The 15,095-nt window shown below is 35.7% G+C and overlaps 2 long non-coding RNA genes across 2 annotated transcripts; one reads left to right on the forward strand and one right to left on the reverse strand.

The window, feature by feature from the left end:
* The first annotated feature begins 9,710 nt into the window (after nt 1-9,710).
* On the forward strand, nt 9,711-12,066 carry LOC311297310. The gene is made up of 3 exons (XR_014628799.1): nt 9,711-9,796; nt 10,526-10,627; nt 11,238-12,066. It is a non-coding gene; the product is annotated as an uncharacterized lncRNA (long non-coding RNA).
* A 1,555-nt stretch (nt 12,067-13,621) lies between these two features.
* On the reverse strand, nt 13,622-14,872 carry LOC311297507. The gene is made up of 2 exons (XR_014628817.1): nt 14,770-14,872; nt 13,622-14,038 (listed from the first exon to the last, which is right to left on the reverse strand). It is a non-coding gene; the product is annotated as an uncharacterized lncRNA (long non-coding RNA).
* Nucleotides 14,873-15,095: the final 223 nt, after the last annotated feature.

The raw sequence follows: 15,095 nt of genomic DNA on the forward strand, positions 1-15,095 counted from the left end.
TTGAAGATGAGTAAGTTTCTTTGATTGAACATTTTAGTAGAATTTACAATTTAAAAAAAGAATAAAAACAATGACAAATTACATATACACAACCAAAAATATATACAGAAATGACAAGAAATATTTAAAGAAAAAACTAAAAAGTAGTGGATTTAGTAACAGAGGTTGTTATAAGTTATTAATCAGAAGTATTTGTCTTTTATAATTACATCATCATGTAATATTTTTAACATTGAACTTTACATATATTTATAATAATACATAAATTGCATAATAATAAATACCATACTTCTATTAATATTTGTAATTTTCATTTCCAGGTTGCGTCACATGGGACAATATGCTGTTGTGTTCAGAGTCGAGAGGAACATATGTCTTGAAGCTTCTCACTATCCAGATCAGAACGTACTAGCTCCACTGAGACAAACACTTCAGAATCAGAACAATCCGGTTTATGTGAGTGCTAACCTCATTGCTGCGAAGGATAGCAATGCAAGACATTCAGAGTATCGCCTGAAGGATTATCTGGGGAACATCTTTAATGTTGCAGATCAATGTGTGGTTTATTTCACTGTAAATTCACCCTGTTTGACAAGATGCCTATCAGATCATCCAGACAACATTCAAGCCAGTCTTACACAGTTACAAAACTATGCGGGAATTAAAGCCCTTGCATTCAAAAGAATCTGGAGAGTTGATGAAAGGAATGCGGTGATAGACAGACTGAAGGCGATTGCTCCTGCTTTGCCATATTATCAGTGTGAGCAAAACATACCATGTGTTCTCCTGTAAGTTATGCTTGGCAGTTGCTTTCCTCACACATAGACAGTTTTATTTAGCTGAGGATATTTTCCGTTTTACAGCAATTGCAGTAAACATTAAACAGTTAATGTTCACCTTTCATTTGATTAGAGAAATGATTAGCGATTCCAAACTAATGATTATGAGTAACTCGAATAATGAATAGGAGCTTATATCAAATAAAACAACTGAAAGCTATGCTTGGGTGACAATATTTTTAATGGTTTCATAAATACTTTTCTCATAAACATATTTTGCTTGGGAAAATAAATACATTTCTATGCACCAAACTTTGTGTCCTGAAGAAGGTTTCGGAAACCACGTATTAACGATAAGGTACTTCTTAAGGTACAACTTAAGAACGACGTAGCGTTAAGGTAGTTTCGGAGAACGCAGCCCTGTTCTTTATTGCTGTTCTGCTGTAATACGCTGATATCACGCAGCCGCCATTTTGAACTTGAAAGTGAGGCTCCGGTGGGAAGAACCCCGGAAGTACAGATAAACAACAATGCCTTGGACTACCAACCTGAAGCTGCTGCCGCGATTTACACTATTGGAAGATAATTTCTAATATAGGATATGTATATAGTTCATTCCTGCTTCGTTTTTTACTCTCTGAATTATATATAAAAAATTTATTTTATTTATAAATAAATTTCACTGTATATAGTCTAAAGTATGAAAGAAATGTATGTACAGTTTTAGAATTGACACAACATCATTAAACACAACAATACGCCATCGCATTCACGATCTCCTATGATTAAAGGCGACACTTCCGGTTTTCTTCCCACCGGAGCCTCGCTTTCGATTTCAAAATAACGGCTGCGTGAAATCAGCGTATTGTCGTCTATAGGGCTCAAGCTATCCCTGTTTTGACGGTTAAAAAAATTTAATATCTGAAAGATTGTTAAACTTATTTTCTGTAAAAATGCTAAACCAAATAGGGCCATTTTAATATGTTAATAATATTTTAGATATATGAGAAGACAACTCAGAAAGGTTGTTTTTTAAAAGGGATTGTTTTCTCAAAAATCTAAATTCTGTCATTATTTACTCAGTGTTTTTCCTAAAGCTGTTTGAAACACAAAAAGAGCACAACATTTTTTTTTTTTAAATGGTCCTGCTTGTGCTTGATCATATAGCCTATTCACCTTATTTTCCATGACAACAAGGGCGGCGCCATTACGCTCATTTTGTCATCTTACTTCCGGCTGAGCGGGACTTCAACTTCCGGCTGAAAGGACCTACGCTAGTTTCTAGCATAATTCTATAGTTGTAACGGTAAAATATGTAATGTATTATATTATGCTCAGTTAGGGGCTGACATAACAATTGGATTAAGAGGATAGAACAATTTAACCAACGGTGTTACGAACACAATGTAGGCTAAAGCGATCGGAATGTTGTGGTGTACTTTACGATTTACACGAGGAGCACCTGAGGCGTATGGAGGACCAGGAGTGCCACTTAAAAATAAAATGAAGAATCAATATATCAATTTAATAATTCAAACATAAAAATGTATATAATTAAATCACTTTTAAATGGACAAATTAATAGACATTTTTAAAGTTGTTTATTTTATTCATGCTTTAAAATGTATTTTAATAAAACCATAAAACAATAAATAAATAAAAACATTTTAAATGTATGAATAAATAGACACATTTAAAATTGTTTTTTTAATTCATGTTTTTAAACGTGGATTAATAAAACAATAAAAAGTACATTAATAAATCATTTAAATGCACATGTTAAATTGATTTTTTTTAAAGCAATTGGCAAACCTTTTCTCTCTCTATTTGCCAGATGCTTTTCTTTGTCGTTTTGCCAAATGCTTTTCTTTATCCATTTGTCAATCGAGTTAAAAAATGCCATTGGACAGTACACACGTGGGATCAACCAATCAACTTTCGCCTCAATTTGAAGCGCCAAACTGTCATTGGACAGTTCGAGATCAAGGCTTTATCCCGCTTTAATTTACTTCTGTGGGCTTCTGTGGCGCTGATTGATGGTGATGACTGATTGGCGCTGTGGTGATAATTGTTGTGCATAAAACATAAAAATGGCAGACATTGCAAATATTTTAAGAAAACTAGCCAATGATGTGGATAGTGGTTCGAATTCTCATGTCCCAGACCGACCAACTCCAGGAGGACGTAATGCAGTGGACGGTAAGAAACGTTGCTTATCTCTTTTCTTAAATTTTGTAGTCTGTCTGTATGCGAATGTGTTTGATCACATATGACTTATGCCAATATTATTACATGTTATTTATCACATGTCAAATTATATTATCCATTTAAAACGAGGCATTTGTCGTGCCGCGTATGGTGTAACTTAACGTTAGCAGCTAGCAGCTAGGTATTGTTTTAGTCAGACACCCGCCCCATCCTGGCCTAGTCTCCAATCAATGTTGCTAACGAAGCACCTTTGTCACTTTTTTTTTGCGTAAGCCTTAGCTTATATCATGGCTTATATCCAGTTGAAAAATATCGCCAATATCGATCTTGCTCTCCCAGCACAGGATCGTCTCTGTGTTGATCGTCTCGTCGGTGTTTTGGCCGAGAGAAGCTGTAACGTTACATTGCCCGCAGCTGATTCCTTCGTCGTTTGTTTCGATGCTGCGCTCAGCATTAATATTTACAAAATTATATAGCCGCTTTTTAACCAAACGCCAGTAGCAAACTCAGCCTGGGCCTTCTCAAAGCTCGCTTCAGTCTGCTTTTTAACCTTGGTGTAAGGTGATTTTTGTCAGATCATGTCACAGTTATAAATCAGGATTTTAGCAGGTCAGTGAAAGTGATTGCTGGTATAATGGGTCGCGTTTATTCACTATTTTTATTACATGGCTTGGCTGAATTCCAATGTAGAATGCGGTCTGTTATTTCTTGATAACAGACCGCTGCGAAGTATAACAGACCGTTGCCATGAAAAACAGCGCGTTGCTATGGACGCGGAACGGACTATTTTCTTTGGCGGAAGCAATACAATCCTTTTTAAATCAATAAACTCCTATTTAAATAAATAATTTGTCAAATTATTTATTCATTTTGTAGGTAGCCATGTAATAAGCGGGATAATGTATAGTTAGCCGGTTGTTATAGTGAATAACAACACCTTCAGCTTCGTGTCGGGATCCCGTTCAGCCTGTCGGGGGTTGTTATTCACTATAACAACCGGCTCACTATACATTATCCCTTACATATTGTTCTGTTAAAAACAGAAAATCAAAAACGCCTTTATCGGGGATTCAGTTTATTGTTAAATATAGTATGTGACAATTTAGAGTAGAATGACGTCACGAATATTATCACGTGACACCCTTCTAAATGTAATAAATAAATGAAGGGGATTTAAGACCTACATTTATGTATAAAATATTTTGGCAGTAGGCTATTTAATGTCATTTGATTAAATAAAACAAACCACAGAAGTCCTGGACTATCCTGTATATGTATTGTAAATTAAAGGTGCTCGAAGCAATGTCACGTGTTTTTAGGCCAAAACATTTGTCACATACAGCAAACTTCTCCTCGGTATTTGCTAGCTGTCTGTCCCCTGAAGGCCTGAACACACAAAAAAAAAAACAGTTGACAGCCCAGGCTCCACAAGCGGCAAGAAAAACAAACTGGGCTAATCCGCACCACGAAACATATCAAACTGTTCCAGCCAATAACCGACAAGAAGGATTTAAGGGTGGGGTTTGGGGTGTTAGTGCATGGATGAGGAGGAGGGAGGTCTAGCTAGCCTCAGTTTTTTTTTGACAATACTTTAAACGTCAACAAGAAGTGTCACCCAACATCGCAGATCACTGTTAAAAGAGCATCAGCAACCACCTCTTTCTTTAACAGTTGATCCTGTATTGTTTTTCAAAGGCAAAAAAACTACATGAAAAATATGTTCTGTATGTTCAGATTGGTTAATACAGAAGTGGTTTCACAGATAAGGTCAAAAGATGTCAAACGCATTAAAGCAATGTGCATCAATGAAAATCAGTTTTGCACACTGTACATTTGAAGTAGCTTTTTAGTTTTTTGCCCAACATGACCTCAGTCATCTTCAAACTGAAGCACAATAGTCTCTGCAGGTGATATTTGCTTGCACAGTACCTGATAGAGCCACCTATACTGAAACACTGATATAGGAGATAGGGAGTAGTTTCAGACACAGCTGTAGTCGCACAAATTCCTGTGGGATATCTATGTAGGTCTATTAAGGTCTATACAGTACAAAAACTTATCATATGTTCAACATTATTTTTTCAAAATAGCTGCAGTTTAAACAAAGCATTTTTAAAATGTCATTGTTATGGGGTTAAGTTAAGTTGTTTTCAAATTTACAGTTGAAGTAAATAGACTTTTCGCAAGCTATGGAGCAGAAGCCAGCAGGAGACCTTTGAGTCGTCGTAGTCGTTCTACAAGACCTCGCAGTAGCTTCACAAGAGTTTTCTGCTGCTTAAGTAGCATGACACAAAGTGTTGCACCAACAAAGTTTGAAAGGGAGGAACTGGAAGCTACAGGACTTGGAGAGAAAAAAGTTACATTTTTTGGTGGGTATTGTGTAAGTTTTTGTTTATAGACAAAAGTTTTTAAACAAACGTTTTGCTTCTAAAAATGTTGCTTTATCTTTTTTACAGGTGAGAAAATAATGCAGAAGATTTCAAAAACTACATTCTAACGACATATCCAAAACTTGGTGACTGTGGGGGATTTGAGATTTTAAAAACATCAGGCATGACCCGATCTAGGAATCTGGTGGTGTTGCCTTGCCCAAACACAGGGTACACAATTAAGACTATAAAAGAAAATATGGGACATGCTGTCATCTACATACGTCCTATGCAAAAAGACATAGAACTGTCCAGTTCCGTAAGTTTTTATTTTTTTTTATTAGTTTTTTAGTTGTTTTTTTTTAACTAGAGTAAATTACTTATTTGCTAAATTCTATGCTTATTACATTTTAGGCAACACATGTTTTTATCGTAATGTACTAAGTTTATTTTCATTTACAGTTATCTAAAATTCTGAGATTGCTTTTTTAATTTAAGGTTGTCTGTGAATCTCCCATGCTTGGGCCAATGGAGAGATGTCTTGCCTGTGAAAAACAGTTCAATTTCAATGAACTTAAGGTTCACATTGAGAGCTGCAGGTATGGAGAACATTGACTGGTCATACTCTTGATTTAATATTCAGTTTCTTATTAGGAAAACAAATTTTAATTTCATGTTTTTCTAGGCCTAGGACTGCATGTTCCAATCACCTGCCACCAACATTAGAGAACGAACACCTAAATGCACATACTTCAGACAGTGATTCACTTATCAACCAGTCACCCACTGAGGAAAATACTGACCAACTGTTCATCGATTTAACAGATGAAAAAACAGACATGGTAAATTTCAAGTTTGCATTGCTAAGAGCTTGTGCTACCATCAAACATTTTCTTCTGCCATAATTTCAGTTTGTAGGTTCACAATATTAGCATTTCAAAACGCTTCTTATTTTTCTAAAAATATATATTTTTGCTACATGTTGTATATAATGTTCATCAAACTGTAGAAGAGAGTGGTCTTGTGGATCATCCACATTTATTTGATACAGGTTTTATGGTAGATGCTCTTAGGAGTGTCTTTAATATTTCTTAATTTCCTATCTCAAAATATTGCCAGGAATCTTTAAGTGTATGGCGGAGGATGCGTTAGGAGCAGGATGAGGAATATAATCAGTCTTTGATAGCAGATCAAGCCAAAGTATGTAGGGTAAACTTTATAACAGACATCTTCTGATGACATTGTGTAATCTTTCTGTCTGCATTATATCACATGAAATACGTTCTGAGGAAACTATTTTGCAAATCGCAATTACGTTACATGCCAACATATAAGCAGTGCTATTACGTTGGCCCTTAACCTAATATAGCCAATCTATTGCAGTGCTATTACGTTTGTCCTTAACATAATACATCCAAAGCAGGTTTCTTTTCACACGTAGCAGCTAATGCTGTTCATTTTGTTTTAATTATTTACTCCCTTTTTTCTCATTGGGCTACAAAATATTATCTATGCCAGGGCGAGTCAAATGGCAGCACACAGATAATTTTTATCTGGCCCTCCAACTGGTTTTTGATGTTTAAAACCCCTCGCGATCTGATATCAAAGTCCCCGCAAAGGTTTAGCGCGTTCAGCGGTGAGTTTAACAACGCACGTGATCATTCAGCGGTGAGTTTAACAACGCACGTGATCTCACGGCAGTTCGTGATATGGTCACGTAATTTAATCTATTGATTTGTGCCACGGACACGTTTATTTCGTTATTTTCGTAATACCAGCACGTTTTTTAAACTAATGTATTTTCAATGGGAAGCGTCTTTCGTGATAATAACAGCACGATTATTTCTGCCTGGCTGTCGGCTGCAGCAGAGAAGCTGTTTAATCAACATTTATTCACGAGATCTTATGTATTTTTATGTATTTTTTTAATGTTATTATTTCGGTCTTATTGCCAGCGAAGCTGGTTTGCTTTGCTGTTTATTGATTTTCTAAAATTATAGGCTTGTTTGAGATGCGCCTTGCCTCGCCTGAAATGTAGTCGAGAGCAGGGACGGATTGACAATCTGTGCGTTCTGGAAAAGTCCAGAACGGCCGTCCAACCGAGGGCCGTCGGCACAAAAAAAAAAAAAAAAGTCTTATAAAGCAGTAGGCCTATTAACAGCCAACAGCAGGGGCACTAATATGATCACTTATTACGTGTAAAAAACAACAACTGAGGTAGAAGAGTCGGCCTATAGCCACTGACAGAAAGTTAGTTTTATAAGGCTGCACTTTTAAATTTGCTTAGGCTACATTATATTTGAATAGCTGTGGTCTCCAACGTGGTGCCTGTGAGTTGCCCGCTAAACACATTCTATAAATAGCCCTAACTTGCCGTCGGGGTTCCAGACTTCGAATAAATGGCATAATTTTGCGACCTTTTCAACTAAACGTTTCAATTTGAACTTTTGCCTCTACAAAATTACCCAACTCTCTTTGATTGTACGCTGTCATTTGCGTTGCGTATGAGAAACATCAAATGGCAAACGCTCAAAAAGCGGAACAAAACTTATTTGATCTGAGCAGCGCATTATCAGCTCGGCCCAAAAAACAGCGATCGCGGACAAAGCAGCTGTGCGGGCTGATCTCGATCACGCGAACATTATTACACAGAGCTGCGCGATCCACTGAGAAGCATTTCAATTACCGGTAAGCGCAGAATTCTCTATCTCTATTATAAACCACAAATGACTATGTGATTTAAGCTTGTAAAAAGCCAGATTAAACGGCGCTGATATTCTCAACATATTGACGCAAAAAAAAAAAAAAAAACAGGCGAAACATTGTTCCGAGAACAAACCAGCTAGAAGACATTTCACACCAAAACCTATGAATTAACTTTAGTAAAACAAACTTTTTTGGCAGAAATGTGCCTGTATTCATATTAAAAATGCTATTATATTAATACAGTCATGTATAAATGTATTAAATGTAATGCAGTAATGTTTTTGTTTAGAAGTTATGGCAGTTTATTTTTATTTATTTATTTTTTTTCATTTATATTTACTAAATGTTTGGGCTACTGTTTTGGATAACACGTACAACAGGTTTATAGAAAATTAACAAAAAAATCAATACATTTTCAGAATTTTTTTTTAAACGCTTTTAAGTCTGAACCAGAATATCAAGATATTTTATTATTTCCCATATGATGGTGAAAAGTAAAAAAGCTTCACCATGTTATGTATAATAAATATTGGAGTATAACAAATAAAAATTCCTTTTAGATTATTTTATCCCTTGAGGTAGCCATTCGCACACAAAAAGGTTGGGGACCCCTGGTATATAGTAGCCTAACTATATGTTTTATAATTACAAGTTTGTGTAATTTGGGGTTTAGTGACATTTCGTTATTTGTTTTTTATGGCATTGTACATTTTTTGCTTTTATTTGAAGGCTGAGGCTTCATTAATAAACACAACCCCAATAATGATTATTGGTTTTGAGATGTTACTTGCTGTGAATACCTTGTCTGATAGGCTACAGTATTGTGGCATAGTATCAGGACATCCTGGCTAGTGTCTGTCCCACACGGCTAGAGGCGAATGGCCGGATGATGGGCCTATTTGGGAGAAAGTCCAGGGCTGTTTTTTAGCCCCAGTCCGTCCCTGGTCGAGAGTAGGCGGCTGCAGTGAGGGGAGGAGTGAAAAAAGCGCAGGCAAGCCGGACAGATCTCTCTTCTCGTAGTGGATCTGACACCTGCGAGATCAAAGATGGATATCGCGGGATTCACGCTCGTGCACAGTGTTGCTAATAAACTGGATGTAATTCAATTTATGTTGCTTTTATATGAAAATAAATAAAATGAACAAGACACCCAAAGTACTTGTTATTTAATTCCATTCCAAATACATGTTTATCAATATTTTTTTCTTTAATACAGACATACGTGTTTTTATTTATTTATTTATTATAAAAATTAAATTGCATAACCCATAGAGATCGCACTTTTAGATAGTTTGGGAATATTCACACATAACGTATACACATAAAACATGATATCAGAGTTTTAAAATCAAACATTTTAAAAGAGAACAATACATCACGGTTGTTTAAACCAATGAACATTAAGCTGTGTCGTCAGCAAGTCGTTTCCCATCATGCTTCTGATCAGCGCAGTCGGTGGAGAGCAACTGCGCTCGACTGCAGAATCCGACAGGTGTGCCTTGCGCTCGCGAGAGATTTTTGACATACGTCAGCATGACATCAGAGCAAGGCGGACCGCACTCGGACACATTTCTAACCGGCATGCATCTCGCGCTGATCACCGGTGATCGGTTCTGCGCAGATTTTGCTCATCTCAAACAAGCCTTATATTTTATCAGTAGGAAATCGCGCTGAAGAAGTCTCGTTCCGAACACATCGCGATATTTGGCATCAGTTCACGTGTGTCAGATGTTGGTAAGTAAATACCTAAATACGCTATCCTAATAATGTGTGATATCATGTCTTTTCTGTTTGTCGATATTAATCTGCCATTATATCTGCCATCTCCACGGAGACTTTGCGTTTCATTGCTTTCTAATTCAAAACAGTGATTAACACTGCCTGTCACGTGACGTGCTATAGGCCTAGATATTCATATCAGATTAAAAATAGTACAATTAGTTCCAAAGTTGTATTTGTAGTAGAAGCACAGTAAAAACAACACTTACCATGCTTTTACCACAGTAACATTAGTTTTACTGTGATAAGTGTAGTAAAAAGACAGTAATCACAAAACTTACCATGCTTTTACCACACTATTTGTAGTTTTAATGTGGTACTTATTGTAAATGCACAGTAACCACAACACTTACCATGCTTTTACCACAGTAACCATAGTTTTACTGTGATAGGTGTGGTAAAAGGACAGTAACCACAAAACTTACCATGCTTTAAACCTCAGTAACCTTAGTTTTACTGTGATTGGTTTAGTAAGGACAGTAATCACAAAACTTACCATGCTTTTACCTCAGTATTGATAGTTTTAAAGTGATATTTGTTGTAAATGCATATTAACCACAACACTTGCCATGCTTGTAAGGCTTTATAATGTAACATCCAATATTTGTAAGGTAAATCAGTACTTTTCCCTTTAAATAATCCTATATATTATACATAATGATATTTTCTTTTCTCTTTTTTCAGCTGAAAAGACCAAAAGGGCCTTTCGGACTCAGTCATTCCATTATTGTTTGAGGAGAAGTAAACGGAGGAGACGGAAAGCTGCAAAGGCAAATATTCGCAATGGTATGTATGTGTTGGTTTTAACCCTAAATCAAACATTTTATCAAGCATTTGTTGTTTCTTAAAACTTTTCTCACAAAACCCATAGCCCAATCAGTACAAACATAGTCTGAAAGTCTTAATAATTCACAAGATTTAACAAGTTGTCAAATTCGTACGATACTCGTACATATTTGTATACTCGTACACAATCCTGCAGCTTTTACTCCTAGTGCTGTCATTGGCTACTGCCTCAATTCCTGTACATATTTATCGCGATATTTGTAAATCAGTTGCGCCACTTCTTGGAAAGTTGTCGGATGTCACACACACTGTCAGAAAGTTTATATTAATTGCAAATTGGTCTCCGTCTGTTCATGTTCCAGTGATACATGATGTCTCTCCACACCTCATAACCTACCTCTGTTTGCAAGAGTGGAAAAGCTTATCTGACTTGTCACATGACATCAGATACTAGATTATTTATATATAACTGTCCCGTTTGCATGTAAATCATTTTTATGATTATTGCTTGCTATTAAAGACATACTTTTATTCATAGAAATGCCCACATATCAGTGAACTTATTACATAAAAATGCTTTTAACATTTAATTATGCAACACTCTTTACAGAAAACATATCCTACAGTTATAAACTCACAACGGCATCATCAAGTCCTGTGCTGGGCAACAACTGTCCTCCAACGTATTCGATCCGTGGCCAGGTTCTTCACATCTTCCCATGGGACACTGACATTCTTCAGGTCTTCGTGAAACATCTGTCTCCATGTCTTCCTTGGTCTTCCCTGTCTCCTGCATCCTCCTGGCGGTGTCCACTTCATCACTGTGTTTGGGTGTTGTTGTTTGGGCATGCGTAGGATGTGTCCAGCAAGGTGCACCCTTTGCTCTGTCACAGTTTCTGAAAGTCTTCATGTGAAGTCCCATTCCTCCTCAGGATCTCTTTGATATATGCAGAACCAATATTGAAAATAGTGATTTATCTTTTTCCATATTGTTAAAGCATTTTGTTTTCTCTTTTCAGCTTCATAAATTGTACTTGATTTCTGCCTAATGCCTTTATCAAAAAAGTGTCAGTGTTCATCAGGTGTTTTGCTAAAGGACATATTCATTGCATAGTTACAATAAAAGTGACCAATAATCACAAGGATATAGAATGAAAGTTGAGAATGTAAAATGTTGTGCTTATGTTTTTGACTATTTGTTCTTTAAAGCGAAGAAACAAATGTATGTTCACATAACAAACTTGAATCTCATCTCTTGGTTTGTAAATATATTCAACTTCATCATAGCAATTTTTTTAACGTTAATGTATGTGTCACTATAATAGATTGCTCCTGTATCTGGATATTTTTAATTAACTGATTTTTATACTGTTGTGCAGTTGTTTTGGCACTACATTTGTCTTTAAACAGTTTGACATTAAATATTGGAATAAGCTTTCAAAATGGTGTCCATTCATTGTGCTTTTGTTACATTTATTTGAATATAATTGATATAACTTTAATATACTATACATACACTGTAAATGTTAGAAGCACTTTAGTACATGTAATTATCTTTAATTAAAATACTGCAAAACTACCCCTGCTGTAGGACATTGCTTTGAAAAAAGTTTCTCTTTCAAATTTATTTATGCATCAGTCTAAGCAAATTTGTGTCATTGATCATGTGACCTCGTTTTTGGATGGTAACCACACAAAGGAGTCTTTTGTTTTTAAATATGAGTTTTATAATTTAATTAAAAGGAATGCATGTTTAACAGCCTAAATATAAAATATTTAAGGTATCTATCCCCGCAGCCGGAACCAGAAGAGATCTGTCATCGTTTACCATAAATGGGCATGTAAGTGTGACGCATCTGTTCAGCTGGGTTGTTATTGGCTGTGACTTTATCGCAGAACTCGCTGTGATTGGACAATCGTTTAACCCATATAAAACGGCGCTTCATGTTACAAAGTATGTTTTGGTGTTATTATTACGTTAGTTATACATTAAGCTAACTATAAAGTGTCTCTATGTTGTGAGAAATTACTCCTTTACCGAGATCCTAACCCTAACCCTAAGCATGTCTGCACATTTCAATGAACTACAGCACAATGCTTCCTGCTCCACTGATAGAATGACAGAGTTATGTGGGTAATGTAGTTTAAAACGTTTAGTAATAAAACAATAAATGTTAAATAAATAATATATTTAATGGACAACTGGATATCTAAATTTGTTCATTGTGCAAACCTTTATGACATATATGAGGGACAGGCTGAAATTTGATATTTTACTGTGAGCACTTTAAAAATAACCTTTATGCCAGCTTTCCATATATGTCTGAAAACTGTGGCCAACATTATTTATTAAACATAGCATAAGCAGTTGTCCAGCCGATTTTCTCTTTGATACACTAACCAGACTTTGAGTTACAGCCATTTGAAATGTGCATTTGATTGCTCTTCTGGGGGCCGTTGCTGGGCCCTGGGGGTGGAAGGACAGTATAATCTACACAGATCTACACATACTATTACTATTACACAAGGATAATGCACCATTCAGTAAAACAACAAAAAAACAGTGCCATCATTTCCTTTTCACCCCCTCTGATTGCTGCTTATATTCCTGACATCAGTGATATATAGAGTATACTATATAGAGTATACTAGAATGATCAACATGGATCATCTTCAATTAAGCTTTAAGTATTTATAGCAAGATAGCCCACTGCAGCCTCTTGTTATTCACATAGCTTCCTTTTATTTCACTGGAAACTGGCATACATGCAAGTATGTGCAACTTTTGTTGCATTGTTGTCCCAAATATCATTAACCAGATCTACATTTTTATGTCCCAAGTAAAAGAATCATGGTAATTAATTATATTTAGTTATTTATAAGTTATTAATTATATGTAGTTATTTTTAAAGAAATAAGAAATTAAAATTTCTCAAAAGAAAATTTCTATTTACTGTACCAAACACCACTTTCAATACACAATAGTCACCATACTTTATTAAACAACACTTTATTGGAGAACAAAGCATAAAGTTGATAAAGTAGCATAAAGACAAATGAGATTCAAGATAAATAAAAATGTGTCTTCAAAAACACGTTAACATCATATGAATCCATTCACAGCTGCTGAAGCCACAAAACGAGTGCCAGATAATCATATTCAGTCACATATGATACAGAAAACAGATTTGATATTGTGTTGGAAAATAATGATTCATTATCACAGCTAAACTGGTTTCTTGCTCTTCCCTGTACGTCTCGATCGTGTTAGTGTTCTTCTTCCTCGTCTAAACAGTTTGTTCAGTTGAAGAACAGAAGAACAGAAGATGCGATCACTGATGTGGAGTAGCTTTTTCTCAACCAGAGGAAGAAGTCTCAACATCCCATTGTCAGGCGTTCTCCAGTCCTGGTCTGAAAGTAAAACAAAAGACAGAAACCATTAAAATAAAGTTGTTTAATGGACAGTCGGGTCAGCTTATGTTCTGCGTTATTTAAAGCAGTGATGGTTTACTCTGGCCCTCAGCGTCCACTGTCCTGCACATTTAGCTCCGACCTCAAACCCTCCTGCCTATTGTCTAGAAGTAAACCTGAAGACTTGGGTTAAAATTTTCAGATGTGCTCGATTAGGGTTGGAGGTTAACTCTTAACTAACCTCAAAAAGTAGAATGCAAAGGGCCAGAGTTGCCTGTTCCTTACATAAATTTACAAAGCAGCAGTCAGTACGTTATATAATATACACATTGAAGTATTATATATATATATATATATATATATATATACACACACACACACACATATATATATATATATATATATATATATATACACACACACACACATATATATATATATATATATATATATATATAAAAATATTGCAGCACAAAATAAGCTAAGTACTGAACAAAAACAGTTTTACCCATATCAACAGCAACATATTTTAAAAGATTTTTAAGAAAGGCATGGTTCTCTTTTGAGCCTTTGCCAGTGATGCTTGATTTCTTTCCAGACAACATAATCTTCTGTCAATTGTTTCAAGAGCTTCACTTGGTCAAAAACCAAGTGATAACCTGTACAATGTAAAATTGTCAACATCAAATTATGTACTACACATTACAGCATTGTTTCAATACAAGACATACCAATGGACTCGCGCACTTTTCTGTCTTCTTTGGGCATCAGATGTTCCTTCCTCACCCGAAACAAAGGACTTATTCAATTAGCTTGCGTTGATATAAGGACTGGTCTTCCTTCTCTGCTGTAAAACAAGATAGTCTCGACTTACTCTATGTGCAATTACTATTGTTCTTGAAACACAAATTAAGACAGTTATAAATAAGTTAATTTACCATATGATTCAGGAGAGAACATTTGATGAGTAAAAACTGATTGCAATATTCTAGAAACTTCACCTGGGAAGGGCTGATCACGGCAAGATTGGCTGCGACTCACTAGTAGCTCTTGTAAT

The sequence above is a fragment of the Rutilus rutilus genome (genome assembly GCF_951802725.1).
Source record: "Rutilus rutilus genome assembly, chromosome: 9".
Taxonomy (NCBI): Eukaryota; Metazoa; Chordata; class Actinopteri; order Cypriniformes; family Leuciscidae; genus Rutilus; species Rutilus rutilus.